Raw genomic sequence first — 16,579 nt, forward strand, 5'->3', positions numbered from 1 at the left:
AGTCTTCATGTTTTTGAAGGAAAACAAAAGGAAGGACAGTGCAATGTCTCATTTCAAGTCTGGGATGCAGATACGTTTTTTTAATGGTTTATGCTACATAAGGTCCTCATAAGGCACAACTACACAAAGCTTAGGGATCTGAACCATGATAGTTGGAAGTGTGTGTAGAATCTTGCAAGTTAAGTCTATTTTTATTTGTATTACACTTTTCACAAAAGACATTGTTTCAAAGCAGCTTTACAGAAATTCACGTTGTTTGTAATACCTTAATGCCTCATTGTCCACAGAGAAATAAATTGCTGAGATGTTACAGGAAAGTGATAACTGACTGAAATAGTTTATGCTTATGATCTTGAAAAAAATATGCAGGAAGACTCACAAATAGAGGTTTCTGAGACCTCTGGGTTATGAATTCCTGAGAAATGCCTAAAAAAAGTTGTATGTTTTTAGGCATTTTAGGTTTTATGTTTATAAAGTTGTTGTAAGTTGTACAATGTATTAAAACTGTTTATGAGGAGACACTGAAATAACAATGACAGATGAGGTGGGCAAGGTAGTTTCTGTAAAATTTTACCCTGAAAGATCAGTGGAGGTCCCTGTAAAAGTCTCAGGTAGAGAAGCGAACAGCTATAATGGAGGCTTATTTATGGGGCAATAGCTACAAACAGGCATGTTGCAGTAAGGGGAGAGTGTGGGTTCAGTGGTCAAGAAGAGACAGTCAAACATTTGTTTTTGTACTGTAGATGCTTGCAAGGACTGTAACGTTACAGTTCATTGACTAGTTTGGGTGTTTAGGTAAAACGTTTTTCCTCATGTATCTTTATAGGAGGAGTCAAGTCAAGTCACCTTCATTTATATAGCGCTTTTAACAATATAGATTGTTTCAAAGCAGCTTTAGAGTGATAATAGGAAATTAAAGTAACAGATTGTTTTGGCTTTATAGCAGCTCTAGAATAAAGTTATTGTCCAGCTAAAGTTAGTTTTGATTGATTCACTTCCGTTGCAAAGATCATTAGTTATTAACTTAGGGGCCGCTAACACGACACCGTTCTAACAGAAAACCCTTAACAAGCTCCGGCTCGCTCATTCGCACAACAACCGTGCCTGGTGGATCAAGAACCCAAACCATTAAATAGGTTCCAAGGTGCAAGCCTTGAAAAAAAAAAAAAGTTATCCCTGCGCAATATTCAAAAATGCAAACCTATGAAAACGCTGACGGCGTGCACATGCGTATTACGTGTTTAGTCTATAGGTATGTGCGTTTGAATATATATGTGCGCAGGTGTGTAGTCTTTCTTTACAAATTGACCCTTCGTAGGGAGCTTGATTGACAGGTGATCTGACCAATCATAATCCGCCATCCGCCATTTTGTCCGACAAAGCAGTCAGGAGAGATAGCAGATTAACATGGGAGGATTTGAATTTGAAAAACGGAACGTACTGACGCCTTTCCGCGGTTTAAAACAACATTCCTTCTTATGTTCATTCATGTTTATTTGATGCTATAAATGAACTAGAAGAAAGAGATGATCGGTTCACGAGCAGCCTTAACTGATGCTCTACAGCGATCTGTCAGACACATTTAAGAGCCACAAAACGGTATGTATCGTTTAAATTTCTTTTAAAAAATGACCAAATTTGAAAGGTGAGACTTTGTTTAATATGTTTAATATCAAAAGTAACTGAAAAGTAACCTGGTCTGTCCTGTCTGTCAGCGTGTTGTCAGTCTCCTCTCTGCTCCGCGATGTATTTTTCACTGCGTGAGAACATGGTGTGGCGTGAGAGCAGCGTAGCTTGTCGGACATAGCGACAGTAACTAAGGGGGGCGGGTCTTTGCGAAGGGTCAATTGACCTCAACAAATTACTTGTCTGGCCTTAAAAATTTATGATACAGAATTATTTATCTCTTCCGCGTAGCCATGTGAACTGGAATTATTTAACAACGTTTTATCTGTACAGAGGTAAAGAGAAGGGAAGGAGCCTTCACAGGGGAGAGACTAGTTGACACTTCAGGACTGCGTTGTTGTCGTGTCCAGACGCAGGTCCGTCATCAGATCTGGATACGGCTTGGATCCAGCGGACTGCGGTAAACCTCGGGATAAACAGAGAGACTAATATTAGCGTAATTCTTCTTATGATGTAACGAGTACATCAGGATTTATGGGTAGTGTTCCCGGTTCCTGTTGACCTAATTTATGCAGCCTAACATTGAATTATAGAAGTTTATAATGGGTTATGTGTATGCGAGGTCAAAGAGATGTGTTTTTAGTCTAGATTTAAACTGACAGAGTGTGTCTGCTTCCTGGACAATGTTAGGAAGACTGTTCCAAAGTTTTGGTGCTAAACAGGAAAAGAATCTACCGCCAGCAGTCAATTTTGATATTCTAGTTATTATCAACTGGCCGGAATTTTGAGATTGCGTTAGATGTGAAGGACTATAATGCATAAAGGAGCACCTGTGGGAACATAATCTTTATTTAAAGTGGGTCATATATATAGTCGAAATGTAACATAAATTTCGAATTTGGTGCCTTCTTGACTGAGGAAAGACAGAAAGTAACTTTAGGGCGCATGGAAGACAACAACTCCCAAAATACACCACATTGCACAGCTCCGCAAGCCACTCCCTCTAATCCAGTTCACAACACAAACGTCCGTGTCCTCATCTGATTCAGAGATTTCGTCCAGGAGAAATTGGCATCGTTGAAATTCTTTGCAGCCGACGGACTCTATCTCTGTGTCCGTAGGCGCACAGTGACAGCACAGGCACCACCTGTCCGCCCCAGCTCGAGCCAGTCCGGGCTCCTCGTCCGCGAAAGGCAGGTCTTCTGCCTCGGCTGCAGAAGCCGCAGCAGCCGTCTCCTGTTCCTCCATCAGCCTCAGCTGCTCTTTGCTATATCGCGGCTCATAAAGGTAGCCACGAACATCTGATTCGAGCATCAGACTTTCGAAATCCTCTTCTTCCATATCATACTGAGTACCTTCCGCCATTGTCGTAACTTCACATCTGGCTCCACAGCGCATGTTAGCTTAGCTTTCAAACAAGATGACGGATATTACTTTTACTGATCTGTAATAGGTCTGAAGCGTGAGTGGGTCCCACCCCCTGGAAAAATGAGGAACGAGTGTTTGTAGTCTCAACCCCTCTACAAAGATATGGGACTTCCTGCTTAGAATGATGATTTTTACATCATTATAAGCTGGAACTGCAACACTGAAATCCGTATTTCTCCCGTCTCAGGGGAAAATGAGGGAATAATGCACGACCATTCAAAAATATGACTGGGTTTCTAACGATACAAAGCTTAATGCAAATGGGTGAAGTGTTCCTTTAAGAGCTCGCTCAAGTAGTGGGGAGCTAAACCATTTAGTGCTTTGTAATTAATCAGCAATATTTTAAAATGTATACAATGTTTAATAGGGAGCCAATGCAGTGTTGACATAACCGGGCTAATATGTTCATACTTCCTGGTTCTGGTTAGAACTCGAGCTGCTGCGTTTTGGACCAGCTGTAGTTTGTTTATTAAGCATGCAGGGCAACCACCCATAATAGCATTACAATAATCTAGCCTTGATATCATGTACACATGAACTTATTGTTCCGCATTTGTCATTGAGAGCATATTACGTAATTTAGATATATTTTTAAGATGGAAAAATACGGTTTTACAGATACTAGAAACGTGACTTTCAAATGAAAGATTCGTATCAAAGAGTACAGATAATAGTGTTACAGATACTTTTTTATGTATTTTTATATTTTCAAATGTCAATTTGCTTATGTTTACAATAATCACACCAGTATTTTATTTTGATGAGCAAGTATTTGTAGTTTGTAAGTTACTTTTTTTTTTTTTTTTTTTTTTGTATATTTGTGCTTTTCTGGCTCCTCTGGTGCTTAAATGTCCTAAGGGTGAACCAGTTAGAGCAGAGATGAGCTGACAAAATGTATTTATAAAGAAAGATCCCATCCTTCTCATCCCATTCATGCATAATCTATCTCTTTGTCTAGCTGTCTTTCTCTATTTGTTTGCTTTTGCTTCCAGCTGTTCGTTGTCCATCTGTTCTGTCATTGTCCTGTGTTTGAGTATTGGGGCTGACACATCTATGGAATTTAGTTGGTTGAGATTCTGCCCTCTTTGGGTCAGCAGGAAATTGTGCCACCAACTCCCCTGGAGCATCTATACTCTTGTCCACCCTCAACATTACACGAAGAGCATGTTTTATTTAAATCTAACATTTTAGCAGCTTCTGTTAAACCGCCTGTGATATCCATGCACGTGTTCTTGTGTGTGGTTGAGATGTGTATCATGTATGTCTCAGTCTCAGTCATCCCAAATGTCATCCCTTCGGGCCACTGTAAAGGTCCTTTCACACCAAAAGTGAAATGAATAAGCCTCAAGCTGAAGGAAATGCAAATTCACGCCTGTGCAGTAGAGGGCGGCAAATACACAAAGTGAGATTAAATGTAAATATTTCTGTAATTTAACATATTTAATTATTGCAGGTTTACATAATATTCTGAGATTTTTTATTCATTTTGAGGAATACTGAACATGTTTTTGTGCAAGTGAGATGAGTAAATGCAGGCTCATATTTAGTCTACAGCTACAATAACCATCATGTTTACACAGTGCACACAACGCCTCTGCACCTTAATCCTGATTTCTTTCAACATGGGGACAGAAGAGGTGTCAGTCAATAAATGGGAAAACAAAGTTACTTACATTACTTATTTGAAAAAGTAACTCTGTCTGCATTACTTTGCTTGAAAGAAGTAATCTGATTATGTAACTCATGTTACTTGCTATGCGTTACCCCCAACACTGGACAGGATTATTGAAGAAAAGCAGTGAAAAATTAGTTATGAAAAGGAGTGGACATGGTTATTTTTGCGGCTGACCTTATTGCATATTCTTTTGAGGGAGTTTCTCTTTCAGACGCAAAATTGAGAGTATTTAAATAAATCCTCCAATGTGATTTACTAATGTTTGCGGTAGTCAATTAACTGATATTTGCACCATTAATTAGCAACAACATTCAGAGGCAATAAATACTACATTAAGGCATTTCTAAGGGTATGTTTACACAAAAATGATATGCTTAAAACTGAGACGTTTTTCCTTTGAGTTTTCCGCTTTCGGTCTCAGATGTGTTCTGCAATTAGAATATAAAGCTTACAAAATGTTTATCATAAACTAGCGCTAAGACCCAGAATCTGCCCTACCTAAATTTAGGGCCAGGAGCCTCTACTGCATTTGACATGTTGGTTCCTCGCGGGATGGATATGAACACCTGCACGGCGGCCTGGGGTAGGGCACTCAGAACGACAAGGGCTGCCGAGTCTTGGACTGTGTGGTGGCACATTACCTGATCGTGGCCAAAAAATTCTTCAGGAAGAGACCCTCACACCACCCAAATTGACTACTGGCCAGGGCCGGAGTGGGGCCACTTTTCAGCCCGGGAGTTTCAGGCCCAAGACTGGCCCTCTTTTTCCATGGTGGAATTCCAAATTAGCACTTTTTCCAAATTGGATAAATGAAGCAACAGTTCAGCTCTTACCATTGTGTAGTTTTTATTAATAACATGGTTCAACAAATAATGTAAAGGTTAAATAATAATTCACTTAAGCTGAGAAGTTAACAAAAAATGTTCCACTATTCCACAAGGATAGGTTGATAAATTAACAAAAGCAGAAAGAAAGAAAGAAAGAAAGAAAGAAAGAAAGAAAGCATTTGAAATGTATCCCACTCTTCCACAAAGAGGCATATTGAACTAATGTTTACAGATTTATTTGTATTCAAAAATAATGCTTTTTTAATAAAAAAAACGTGATACCTAATGACATTTGAGGTTATTAAAACAGTAAGTCCCGCCCATCGACTGCCAAAAGTAAAAGTGTTCGAGCGAGCAAAAGCAGGAGATCAAGAGCGTGGGGAATGATCATGCGCGTGTGAAGGCTTGTATTGCGTGCAGAGGAGATGTCATGCACGCGCGCAGGGTTTGAATGAGCTCGCGAGTTCCCGTTTCCTCGCTTGTAGAGCTGTTATCCTCTCGCGAATGTCATTTACTGCGCGCGCCAAGCATCAGTTGTGCGCTCCGTTAATTTTGTCATTGATTTGCCGCCATAGGGCCGGCCCAGCTATCGGTAGGCGCCGGCGGTGCCACGGTAGCCTACCTGAGAAAACGTTTTGGAAAAGATGGGCTATGGACCCAACCAACTCCATGGAAGGGGAGGGGAGAACTCCCTCTCATGGTACAACCCATGCAGAGGCTGCGCGCTGCGGTGTCAGAATGCGGAACGTGTGTAGCCTAATGTAACTAACGTGACAAATGTAAAAAAAAAAAAAAAAAAAAAATCCTCGACCGGCCCAAAAGTGAAGCGGCCCACCGGGAATTCTCCCGATTCTCCCGATTACCCACCCCGGGCCTGCTACTGGCTATTAAGAAGATTCGACCTAAAGCTAGTTACCATTGTTAGATTTTGCTGTATTTGGCCGAGCAGTGGTTTGGGTGGCTCTCCAATGTATTAGATTTCTCCAATACATAAAATCAGTAAGCTTGACCAGAGTTCTTGTGGGGAGAAGAATTTATTGAAGGTTTGTAGTGTAGCAGTCCTTCAGCAGCGATGTTAGCATGTCGCCCTTCAACAATCTTAACCCAAAGTTCTGTCTGTGAGACAGAACTTTATACATGAAGACAAATGGGCTACAAACAATAGAAAACTGTTAGGTCCTCCCACAGGAGATCGATCTACCCTGCAATCTACTCTGAGCAATGCTGTTTCTTTGTCATTCACACCAATCAGTTTCTATGGGCCATACATCTGTATGGGCCATTTGGTTCACACTTTTACAGACACAGAGTTGATTACATCTGAGGCACAGTAACAATGTAAATGCATCTGACTAAAGTTAACTGAAAATACACATAATCTTTCACCATCAACGAGCAAGGACCACCGGATCAGCTCAGGACGGCTGTAGATCGAGTGTACATGGATCCTGACCAACCGCTGGACGCAACATGGGACAGGGTGACTAGCCAGATCCAGGAGGCTGTAAGTCAGGTTTTGGGATGGACAATGCAATTCACAGACAAAAATATCTGGTGGTGGAAAGAAGAAGTGCAGCGAATGGTCAAGAAGAAGGAGGCGGCGTTTACAAGTATTACATTTTAAACTTTTTTCTTTACAGTTTCTTTGGATGTTATAGGCATAAAAAATTGAATGAAACAATTAACTGAAAATGTACATGAATTTGACAATGCCTGTGCCCATTTGGTACATCCCATTTTGCTTAAATAAAAGCATCACTCTTTTGTTGGCATGGACAAAACCTGATGATCCATGTTATGTAGCAACAAAAGCGAAGCAGGAACATCAGACAGTCTGTAAAACATTTGCATGCTCAGTGTCACTAATTTGCTTGCATTTGATTAATGAAGCAAAACTAGTGCAGCATCTTAAACATTGGTTCTTCACTTTTTTCTCTCTTTTTTCTAAATCTTAAAACTTTGTTTCCAGGTTTAAATAGACAGCTGTATTCTTAGACTTTGTTTAGGTGCAAAATGTGTGCTTGACATTTTCCTTTCAGTAAAGGGAAATCAATAGATCAGTAACATGCTATTTTTAGATTATGACACTATTACCCCACCAAAGAGATATTACAAGGAAACTTTATGCAGAGTCTCATTTGATCAAGTTTGAACATCCGGAAGTGTGTGGTTACACTGCATGTGTGTGTGTTTAAACAGAAAGCAAATGACTGGTTATAGCCCTCATCTGATGACAGGTACTGTACTTTGCACAAATACATGACAAGAGACAGAGGGATCCAGAAATGTGAACACAGGGTTTTAGGAGGTTGATGTCTGGTATAAAGGCTCTGGAAAAGATCTTCTGCTTTGCAGCTCATGCAGCACTTTGACAGCGTACTGAAAGAGATGAGGAGGCCAGTTTCACACAGGAAGAAGAGAGGGAGGGTGAAGAATGAGTGTGTGTCTATCTAAGATGTGTTTGACCACAGTCCTGTGAATGAGCACACACACAAACGGTCCTATTGTGTCAGAGCTGATCGTACTAGCTTTGACCTCAGACTGAAGGTGTTTTCTAAGCAAACTATATCATAGTGACCCAAACAACATATAGGACAAAACATTGCTGCTTTCATTGGATATGCCCAGTAAAGAGGAAACAGGCAATCTAGGTGTCTCTGAATGTTAAACGGGCCCACAGGTAGAAACATCCTGAAGGAGAGACACATGTCGGACAGGAAGTGCCATCTCTATGGTAAGACTCTATCTGGCCAAATTCTTTTACAGTCCTCTAGAATTTTATTAGCAGGGTACTTGTGAAAATGAATACATGCAGTATGTTTGACGTGTCATTTGCTGTAAACCGGTTTAACCGGTTGCCATTCTATAAGAGGCAACAATTTGGCAGGTAAACAGCAGGAAAACATTTCATTTTGAGAATGATAACTTAACCTAAAGAAACCATTTCAAATGCACTTTGTTCCTGTTTGTGTGTGTGTGCCTATTTAAAGGGGTCATATTATGCTATTTTAAAAGTTCATTATTTTGTTTATTTGGTGTAAAAGAATAGGTGAACATGCTTTAATGTAAAAAAAATATATATATATTTTTTACAGACACTATATTATTGCAGCACCTCTATTCCCAGTCCGTCTGAAACGCTCTGATTTCTACAGAGCCCGTCCTTCCGAAAAGCCCAGAGTGCTGTGATTAGCCAGCTGACCCAGTGCGTTGTGATTGGCCAAAAACCTCAAGTGTGTGTCGGAAATGTAACGCCCCTTACTATAATCATATGCCTTTGGTTGGGAATTATGCTAGTATGTCACATTGTCACGTAGTCATTCCCGGGAGTAATATCTGGACTTCGATCGAGGCATTTTAGGCAGGTCTGAAAGGTCTGTTTTTTTCTGTTAAGGCCCTGATATAATTCAAGAGAAATCGAAGAACAAAGTGGTGTGACGTCATTTTGAACAAAATCAGGCCAAAGCTATGTTCATTTTGATTTCGTTTCGGGAGTTCAAAACAGCTTGTCAGCAAAAGAAACAGCAAAACAAACAGCAAAAGAAAGTTCGCCCTGTCTAGTAAACACCATTGAACTACCATTGTTCAGTGGTGATTACGTAAAAGTAAATACGATTGACAATTAGCATACAGTTAGGATTGTTAAGACCACCGGTAACCGGTAACACCGTATAAGACCACCGGTAACACCGTATAAGACCACCGGTAACACAGACTACCTCAGCAAGCCAAATGCGGATACGTCGACTACCTTTGCATGCATACACATTAAATAGAGTATATTTTGAGAGGCTTTGCGTACAACTTTGTTTATGCATAAAAAAACCAAAGCATACTTTAAGCTTTAATCTTCAGAGAAATTAATCTCAGTTTTAGAGGGTTTCTTTCAGTAGAGTAAACAGTAACGCTACTCTTGGAGTTCAACTTTGTGCTGAAAGCCACAGATCTTGAGCATGATAATGAAATGATTAATAGGAATTTAAGGGAATAAATAAAAATAAATAAATAGGGACAAAACAGGAAGTGTAATTGTAGTTGTGAAGTAATCAATTTAAATATTACTTGCAAATAATATTAAAGTGCATGAGGTCAATATTTAAAGGTTCGTTTTTTGGGGGGGGGGGGTTGCATGAGATCAGTACATATTTCTCTGCAAACATTTCTCCGCACATGTGTGTGATCTCTTTTGAGTCTCTTGGCAGTGCCTTGGCTGCAGAATGCCAAATGACGGCCCTCTTTTTCCACAGCTCATCTGAAGCAAAGTTATGGAGTTAACTGAAGAGGAGAGGGAGGGAGTGTGTGGGTTGGGGTACGCCGTGGCCGGAGGACAGAGGAATTATGCTGGAGACAGTGGCTTGGGCCAAACTCCAGTTTTATTAGTTTCTCCAGGGCTGTGTGTATGTGTGTGTTTCCATATTTGATACAAAGTATCAAACTATAAGCAGAACTATTGAGCCACACGTCTGCTTTGTGCAGCTCAGTGGCTTCTGAAGGGACCATGTTTGGACTCAATCTACTCATCGCCATATGTTGAATGGATCTCTGGCATCCATGGTGACAAAATCCAGTCAATGATGCTGGATATTGCTGAGAATATTTAAATTGGCCTTACTTTCACTGTGAGTTGGCATGCAACTTTATGGAGGTGTTTTAAGCAAGTGAAGATGAAAGAATTGCTCAGTGGGGGTTCTTCCAAAGGAGCTTTCCATTGAATTTTGTGGTTTTTCTCTCTGCAGCCAACAGTAATTTGTTTTGGCAAAGAGAAAGCGAGTGTAGTTTAACCAATGAAGTAGTGTATAATCATTGAGAAACGTCTAACCATACATCGTTATCATATTGCTGACTGGACAGATTAAGCCATAAGCCTTTCTATCTCTCTAGTATGTCTCTCCATTTGTCTTTCTTTTTAGAGACCAACATGCAATGCAAACTTTTAAAGCGTTACTAACCTTTGGCATTCTCAGCTGAAAGAGGTATGCCATCATATTTACGGTAGAGTTTTCAGAATTTGATTATTAGGATCCACAACCTTTTAAAACACTGTGTAGTTATGACTTTAAAACAGCAGAAAGCCTTCTTGCTGTCTACATAGGCAGGTTCAGGTACCGTAAAACTTCAAATAATAGCTGAGTCCCAAATAGACGCCTGTCTCTTTTAAACGCCTGGTGTGACGACAGGTTTGGGTAAATAAAGGCCGGTCTCAAATAGAGGCCTGGTCTGTTTTTTAGTATCGGGTTGTATTTGATCTTCTAAAACCCGTCAGATCGTCTGTTCTATGTTTTGATTAGATTTCACGTGACAGATGCAACCGTTCATGAACGACTCATCACTATTCGCGTGCGTGCGTGCGTGTGTGTGTGTGAGGGAGAAAGAGGAGATAATATATTTCATTAACTTCGGGATGTTATCCTTCGGTATGTGGCCTGACAGTAGCTTCTGATGGAAGCGAGGATCACCTTATCCATTGTTTCAAAGAGGGAGAGCCGTGCGCATCTGGGCGGGAGCTGTTAGTGCAAGCAAGGCAGGCAGAGTTAGCGGAGGCTGGAGAGGGAGAAGTGGAGGAGAGCGACGTGGAGGAGGAATTCGCCAATGAACTTGTAATTGAGGATCGCGGGGATGATGATAGTGATGAATAGAGTAATTTTCTATTACATGATTGCAGTTGTTTTACAGGGTAGCCTTCATTTTTTCTTGATGTGTTTCGGGCAACAAGTTCATATGCTCGATGGATTTTAGCGGTAACTTGTGTTCTGCCCATTGCTGTCACATCGTTTCGTTTTTTATGTGTGTTTTTTTATGCTGCCAATAGCCAAAGACATTTCTTACATTAAATGATTTGTTAAACACATTCAAATTAATTATAAATAAAACATAATATAATGTGGTAACCTCCTACTGTCATGCTTGAACATCTCAACACTAAATTAAAGGCCTGTCTCTTATAGACGCCTGTCTCAAATACAAGCCGGTGCAGTTCGGCGATTTGGGTAAATAGAAGCCCGGGCTATTATTTGAAGTTTTACGGTATGTTCCTTCTTAGGCAGCTTCCTAACTAAAATTAACTGATTTTTCATTAATGTGTGCTACCCATATACTGTAGCTCCTTTTGGGAACCGCTTGATACACTAGACTAAAGCTCACGGTTGATTTCAATAGTCTGACGTCAACATGTTGCTTAGCCATAGACTCTATATTCCAGTAGGCAGAAACAATACATAAATGTTTCTTTCATAAATTGGGTGAAATTGATTTTTAAGGCAGGTATAATTTTGCTGTCTTCTGTTAGAACAGCTTTCACATCAGGAGTGTGCATATGACACCTTACAGTGTTGTCAAAGTAGGTAACTTACTAATGTTTGGAATGGAGCCGGATCACCCATTAAACTTCTTATTGGTTAGTGTGTGGGATTTGTGATTGGCAGCTATCAGCAAGCCCACAGAATCTCTTTTGAGTTGGTTGCTATTGTCATATCCCTTCAGAAAGTCCAGGGTGCTTCAGCTTGTTGCACACTTACTGTCTTACTCCTCACTGTGCCCGTGCTATAGATAACTCTAGTTACACATTCTTCTTCTTCTTCTTCTTCTTCTTCTTCATTTTTCTGCCCTACGTGTATGGGCATCAGACACCATAAATCATAGAGACCACAACATTTCACAAAACAAAAGTGCACCACTATGAAGGAAAGAAATGCTGCTTGCTGCTTTATTTGTATATTGTTTTCAGGACAGTGGAGTGTTCAGGGAAAGAGGGTGAAAGAAATTGTGATTTCAAAAACTCCTCAAGACATGAAAGGAATGCTTAGCTCACTACAGTAGTAGTAATTGATGGAAATTCATTATCCTGTTTTGTCCCTATTTTAGACCTAGTCTTTATATTATGTATGAGGCAAGAACCACCAGACAGCTGACAACCTAGCCGGTTCATGATTCTCTCCTCTTTGACTTCTTTTAAGTAGTTTTGCTTGTATTATTCCTAGTGGGAATTTTAAAAGCATGTCTTTCTCATCCTCTTGGCATGTGCCCTGTATCTCCCCTGCCTTCACACACATATTCTACACACACATTTAACACACACATTTATACACTCTTTTTGTGGGCCAGAGATGCTGGTTTCCTTGCCAACAGCATCTTTTATTACACTGCTAAAAGGTACAGCAGTGGCTACACCCCCCTCCCCCCACACACATAAACACATCAGTGTTGGGCCTATTTATTCTGACACACAGACCAAAAAATAGTAGCTTTGGTAGAGGTATGAAGTCTGAGAGGAATGTGTTCATGTTCTCTTTATCTTTTCATACATGAGTTTCAGGTATTCTCTACTTTATGGGGAAATACAAAATGTCCCCACAAGGATAGTTTTACCAGCAATTTTTGATCTTGTGGGGGGATTTTTTGTCACCATGAGGTCCCCAGCTTATAAATCATACTAAATTATGTTTTGCTTTTTGTTTTTAATGTAAAGATGCAGAATGTGTTGCGCGAGGGTTTTGTTTAGTGGTAGGGTTAGGGATAGAATAAAAATCATTATGTCTATGGAAAGTCCCCATAAACAATGAAAGCACGTGTGTGTGTGTGTGTGTGTGTGTGTGTGTGTGTGTGGTCAATGTTTGGTCGATTTCTCCCTCTTTTTGTGACAGGCATAGATGTATCATGCTTTTAGCAAGAGACAATCTCTTTCTTCACCTAATATTGAAGTTGTGTATTGTTTTTTTTTTTAAGTCTTAGAATTTCCTCATAGTTATGAAATGGGGTGAGGACATATTGCTCTGTTTCCATGTCTCATGGGCCACAGTATGGGCAGACCCAGCTCTCTTTATGCAGTCAGTTCTGTCGGTATCTGCCCGTCTCAGTGTTAATATACTTCATCATTGTTTTTCTTAATTTACAGTCTTTCACTTTAGACATGCTGCTGTTGCAATTCCTAAGGCAACATCACATGTATCCTTCCTGGAGAAGGCAATCCCAGAATACATTGCAATTATCTTAGGTTTTAAATATACTTAATTTTTGTATGTATTTTTATGCTCATTGAAGTATCATTACATTTTCTAAGGCAAATACACATTCAAAACGTAAAGCTACTCCATGAATTGCATCCTAATGTATTCCATTAGGTGCTTCTGCTCTTATTTTGGGTGAGGTTTATGTAAAAAAAAAAAAAAAAAAATCAGGCCACTGTTTATTCTGACAGCCCTCTGCCCTTCTTAATCGGTGTGTTATAGACCTCTTACAGACCTCTCATCAAAAACTCTCCCAACCATAATCGAGCTGTTCCCAGTGAGATGCCAGGATCAAACCCACGTATGAACGACACAACTCCAGACAGCTTGCTGAATGAACAATGCTGTACAATAGCAGAGACACGACAGGAAAACCCTGAACAGCAATATTAATATAATTTCTCCAATTGATATGTTTGAATCTCTTCAGGCATCGCTGTAAGGAATGGGCATTGTGACCCTCTGTCTAAGTGCTGTGCTACGTGCATTGAAGACATTGGTATATTAATGTAATTTGTTTACGTTTCCCTTGTCACTAAAATTGTCAGAAAGTTTCCCCCGGCACTGGTGCCCTGCAGAGCATCATCGGCATTAGGAGTGACGTGGTCTGGCCGTGACTCTCTCTCCCTTAGGGTCTGCCGGCTCCAGCCTGGCTAATGGGGACCAGCTGGGAGAGCAAGATTACGCACAGCTCTAGCAGCTCATTCTCTCTGTCACACCTCTCTCTCTTTTCTTTCTTCAGTTTCAGTCCTCAATTTCTACTGCGCTACCTCCATTCAGCTCACGGACTTCAGCACCTTAAATTTTAACGGTAAAAGACTGGACAAATGCTACAGTAAAAACCTGTAAATTGGTTTACATTTCCCTTTGCTCTATAAGGTGAAAAACTTTAATAGATGTGGTGGGACATTGCATGTCATTTTGCTTAGGGGTGCACCGATCCGATATTAGGATCGGATATCGGCCGCGATACTGATAAAATAGCTGGATCGGGGATCGGAAAAAATAACAGATCCACAGGCCGATCCAGGTTTTTTTTTTTTTTTTTTTTCGTCGCAGCAGAACCTACGTCATTCGTCAGCTTCACGCGTGTCGCATGCTAGAAGCAACATGGAGCGAGCCAGAGGCCGTTTCTCAATACCAAGTACACAAACTTCGGACTTGCGTCCTCCTTGGTAGTTCGGACTTGCCAAGTTCGACTCAGGAGAACGAACTCCCGAGGACGAGAGGACGCGAGTCCGGTTATTCTGCAAATGGAACAGCAGCGTTCTTGATCGCGTCACTCAGCTCGCTCTGGCTACTCCGGTCATCTCTTTATGTATATTTTAGCCAACAATAAAACGAAGTATGTTATAAAACACCACTCTGCCTCTTTTCATTTAAAAAAAAAATCTTAAACATATTAATGGCCACATAAATGTGGTTCAGGCAAACGCGTACATTGATTATCTTTACTGCATATTTATAACAACACGAAATATAAAACACAACCCTGCTTCTTTTTGTTTTCATTTTTAAAAATATGAAACATAATGATCATTAAAACTGACATTTAAATTTGCCATTGCTGATTAAGTGAGCAATGAGCATTCAAGTCATGTTTGTGATGGTGGTGTGACACGTTTGACCAATACACAGTTTTTTTGTTTCCACCGCTACATTTTAATTTGATTTTTTTTACATTTATTTAAAGAAGTTTGATTATATTCTATTTTCGATTTGAATGCACAATTGTTTTTTAAATAAATAAGAATACAACACATTACATACATCTGTTATTTTGTCTTAGTTATGTTTAGTTAGTAAAGTCTGGTGCCTTTAGTCTCTTCAAGGAAGGTATAAGGTGGAAGGTATACAGTTTATTATTAATTCAACTATAGTATCGGATCGGTATCGGGTATCGACAGATACACAAAGCCCAGGCATCGGTATCGGTATCGGGACTGAAAAAGTCGGATCGGTGCACCCCTAATTTTGCTGTAAAATACTGTTTAATGTGCGGTCATCTTTTAATTTACAGTGAAAAAATGTAAATTGACATTCCCAGCATTCTCTGTGAGACAACTCACATTTAATGGGTTTTCACTGAAATAACTATGTATGAAGATAAGATAAAGGTGAAAAGTGATGTAGAATTAGTAATGTGGAATATTAATAATTTTTCAGTTAATGAAATATAATTTTTTTATTGTAAATTTAAGTCAGTTTGTAAAACTTTTAATCATGCTGTCATATTTTTTATGGTAATGTTCTGGCAGCAACATCTGTCATGTATTTTACTGTAAATTTCGCTGCTTTTTAAAGTGTACCAATGTTGTGGCATTACTGTCCAGTCCATATCGTAAAAGTCTGTTTGCAAAGCTTGCGCCAACATTTCGACCAAAGAATCCACAGTGAAATGTACCGAATACAAATAATTAATGCTCAACTGAGACATTCACATTGTTGAAAAAAACAAACAAACACATTCCTAGCATTAGGATCCTTTGGAAGGTAATTTTATTTTTAGTCCAGTGATCCCATATCGTTCTTCTCTCCTCGTCATCTCACTTACATGCCAGTGGGCGGGGCCAAAGTTGCCATGATGAAGTAGGTGTGCAGATTTTACCTATCTATGATGTCATGCTATAACGAGTTATTCTCTGGGCTTGGCTTCAATAAAAGCTGTTTTTGCACTAACAAGGAAGTTTTCAGTTCTGAAACTTACAGAATATTCTTATAGATAGTATGATGACTGCTTATACGTCAAAGCCTCAAGGAAAATTTAATTTTCTCAATTCCTGACCCCTTTAAAGGGATAGTTTACCCAAAAATGAAAGTTCCGTCATCATTTACTCACCCTCACCGTAAGACTTTTGGAACACAAATGAAAATATTTTTAATGAAATCTCAGCGATTTTTGTCCCTCCATTGACAGCTATGCAACTAGCATTCTGATGCTTCAAAAAGTTCTTAAAAATTTTAACTAATCCATATGAATTGTGTTTCAGTCAAACTTTTCTGAAGAGACACGATCGCTT

At 39.7% G+C, this 16,579-nt stretch overlaps 1 protein-coding gene across 3 annotated transcripts in view; it reads left to right on the forward strand.

Moving 5' to 3' along the window:
- The window catches only part of gse1b (Gse1 coiled-coil protein b), a 272,652-nt gene that overhangs the window by 83,769 nt on the left and 172,304 nt on the right, over window positions 1–16,579 (forward strand). The gene's annotated exons all lie outside the window — the stretch shown is intronic.

Source organism: Abramis brama, assembly GCF_963993115.1.
Source record: "Abramis brama genome assembly, chromosome: 9".
Classification (NCBI taxonomy): Eukaryota; Metazoa; Chordata; class Actinopteri; order Cypriniformes; family Leuciscidae; genus Abramis; species Abramis brama.